Raw genomic sequence first — 3,472 nt, forward strand, 5'->3', positions numbered from 1 at the left:
GTAAACACATCTCCCTCATATTGCTTATGCCAATATCTATCCAGTTCTGCCACCATATCAACCCCATTAAGCCAAGACCAATCAATAACGGTTGCTAGAGTGAATTCCTTATTGTATGGTCAACTCAATCTGTTCGAGTAGTTGCTCAACATATATTATGGAACGTTTTGCGGGAATTGATAAAACGGGTGTAGGCTAGAAACATAAACATTTTCTTGTTATTGGGGAAATGCCCTTCTTGGTCCCATGATACCTGTAAAATTTAATATCAAACCAACCCAACAAAACACCAAGATTAAGCAGTTAACCGAAAACAGAAATATCAATTTCCCAGTTTTCATGCCATGGGCATAGAAGCTCACGTCATGACTACAGTGAGACGCCAAAACTGCAATCGGTCTTTATGAGGACAAATCGTACTAAAATCAATGTTGGGGTTTGCTTAGGCTGTGATTCTAAGTCTAATAATCATACATGAAGCAATAAATTCACTAAAAAGAGAACCAATTTAGACATTTGCCTCTTAAGAAAAAAAATACTAACTTTAAATTCAAAAAATTAGTAAAATTCACAAGATTAAAGTATGGTTGTCTTACCGAAATTGAAGATGGAACACGAAATTGGGAAAACGTTGAAGAAAATCAGTGGAAAATCGAAGTGTGGGGACCGATGGCTTTTTCCATTCGTGAGTGGGTTTAGTAACATGTTTGTGAGTTATTTAAAAAGGTTGGTCGTCCCCATGTTTTTAAAACTCACGTCGTGAGCAATAGATCGTACGTCGTAAGTTTCAATTTGATATAAATACGGGACAATTTTGTTTACCACATCGTGGTACTTAATACCACGTGGTGGTCTTGAGAAAGATTGGCCAAAAACTATGTTATTCCTTTTAAAAATTATTACCACTCTTGAATTTAATCCCACAATTGATTTTAGAAATGTAAGATGACTAAGATTACTACCCTAAAATGCAAAAACAAATAAAATAAGAAGAAAAGAAAATGCTAACCGATCTTGGGTTACCTTCTGAGAAACGCTTCTTTTTTGGAGTCGTGAGCCGGACTCCTTCCTACATTACGTTGTTGTGGTTGGGAGTAGGATCTCCCACTGCTCTTTTTACTACTTCCACTTTCTTTTGTAGGCTTTAACCTATCTTATGTATGCTTTCTTGGAATTTTCTTTCTTTTTTCAAAAATTCCATGCTTTCTCTTAACTCCTTGAGTTTGTGCATCCTTCGAGTTGTTCCCTTGGTTTTCAACTAGCCCTTTTTTCCCCAGCTGCATAGTATCAACAATTTCCTCCTTTCTTTCATGATCATCCTCTTCATCACTTGAACTTAGCTCTTTGCTCTCACAAACCTCCCCTCTTGAATATTTGGTGTAGTAAAGGTGAAGACCTCAAAAATCATCAGTATTGTGGCTCTTGGTTTAGTGGGCTTGACTTCTTCTTTAGGATTTTCTCTTGTTTGGAGATATTCTGCTTTTAATTTCTCTAACTCTTCAGGCTCATTGTCTTCATCCATAAAGAACACTTTATTTTGAGCGTTAACCTTCCCAAATTCTTCTTCAACTCTGAATGTCATCTCTTCTTTCCCAATCGCAAGGTGAGCTTTGATTCAAAAACATCTACCAAGGCACGTGTGGTATTACGTAATGACCGTCCAAGGATAATAGGTACAACCTCATCCTATTTCATGTCTATTACCACAAAGTCGATTGGAAAAACAAAATTTCCAATATTTACCAATATATCTTCAATTATTCCTAGAGGATGAGTCACTGAACGATTTGCCATATGAAATTTCATCCTTATGGTCTTCAGTTCTATAAGGTTGAGCTTATGATAAAACGAATAAGGCATTAAGTTTATACTAGCTCCAGAATCGGCCAAGGAAAATGTCTTCATGTTATTTCCAAAATCACAAGGTAAAGTAAGGCGTCCGGGATCTCCCATTTTCTTTGGTACTCCTTCCATAATTACCATTAAACATTGTTCACTAAAAACCACCTTTGAAGTCTTCTCTAATTGTTGGCGAGTGTCTAGGAGGTCCTAAAGAAATTTGGTGTATTCAGGAATTTTGGCTAAGGCTTCAATAAATGGGGTATTAATTGGAATACCCTTGACTTGTTGCATAAACTTCTTATCTTCTTGTTCCAATGGATGCACTCTAGCTCGAGAAGGAAATGGTAATGGATGTTGATATGGCTTGATAAAAGAAGAAAATTTTTGATCCGTCTCATCCCACGACGTGAGTGGTTGTTCCTCAAGTCGTGGATCAGGTTGCTTTGTGTCTTCATCTAACGCCTCTAAAAACTCAGAGATGGTGTCTTCTTCAGTATATATGGACATTATATGAGGTTGCATCTTTTGATCGGGAATTTTAGGTGGTAATCGCGTTAACTAATGTAATTAATTTCCTGAGTTGAGTCTCAATGTTTTTGATGGACGCTTGTTGATTTCTAATGGTAACATCAGTTGCATTGTGTCGTCTTTTAGAAGCCTCGATGAACCTTTTAATCATAAACTCAAAGTTCATCTTCTTCTCGGGTGGTGGTTGTTCTTTTTTCTAGAAGCCCCATCCAGTTTACCAATATTTTTCTTCTGTTTGTTTATTGTATTCTTCATATGGCAACCATTCTTTCCTTGACTTTCTCCAATCTTCATCAAATCAGTCTCCACTAGAATAACAAATGTGAACCCTTCTATTCCCACTTTCATCTAAATGGAAATCCTTGGTAAAGTGTAGACCATTGTATTTTTCGCAACCCACATGTATTGCATGTATAAACTGATCCATTTTCTTCATTCTTCGATCCATGTTATTTAACATTGCCAAAACTGTCACCATGTCTTCCGAAGCACCATTTCCAATTCCCTTTGCTCCGTCTTGTCGAGGGTTGTGGTATTCTCTTGAATGCTTTAAAAACTCTTTTATTAGCTCTTTAATGGTAGCAAGATTTTTCTTTGTAAGAGGTCCTTGAGAATCGAGGAGTTGCCTTGTCATCATGTTTACCCCATCATAAAATATAGATACTTCTTGTTTCTCATTAAGATCATTTTGGGGACAAATTCTTAGTAATCCCTTATATATTTCCCATGCTTCATATAAAGATTCCTTCACTTGTTGCTCAAAATTGGCTACGACCTTCTTAAGTTTAGAAATCTTCGATGGTGGGCAAATTTTTTGGAGGAATTCTTCACGTATTTGTACCCATGTTGTAATTGCATCGGGTGGGAGTGCCTTCAACCAATATTTAGTTGCTCCTTTGAAAGTGATTGGAAGCATTCTTAACAACACCGTTTCTTTTGGTACATTAGGAATATTAAAATAATCATCGATGTCATTGACTTTATCAAGGTGTTTGTATGAATCTTCATGATATTTTCCATAAAATAGGATATCTTTTAGCGCGGAAAGGATGTGTCCCTTGAGCTCGAAGTTTGCAGTAGAGGGAATTTTGGGTTGCACAAG

At 36.7% G+C, this 3,472-nt stretch overlaps 1 non-coding gene across 1 annotated transcript; it reads left to right on the plus strand.

Moving 5' to 3' along the window:
- Nucleotides 1–3,050: 3,050 nt before the first annotated feature.
- Nucleotides 3,051–3,157, plus strand: LOC145013641 (small nucleolar RNA R71). Its single transcript, XR_013665189.1, has one exon. It is a non-coding gene; the product is annotated as a small nucleolar RNA R71 (small nucleolar RNA).
- Nucleotides 3,158–3,472: the final 315 nt, after the last annotated feature.

The sequence above is a fragment of the Lactuca saligna genome, chromosome 8 (genome assembly GCF_052625555.1).
Source record: "Lactuca saligna cultivar CGN05327 chromosome 8, ASM5262555v1, whole genome shotgun sequence".
In the NCBI taxonomy this organism is placed as follows: Eukaryota; Viridiplantae; Streptophyta; class Magnoliopsida; order Asterales; family Asteraceae; genus Lactuca; species Lactuca saligna.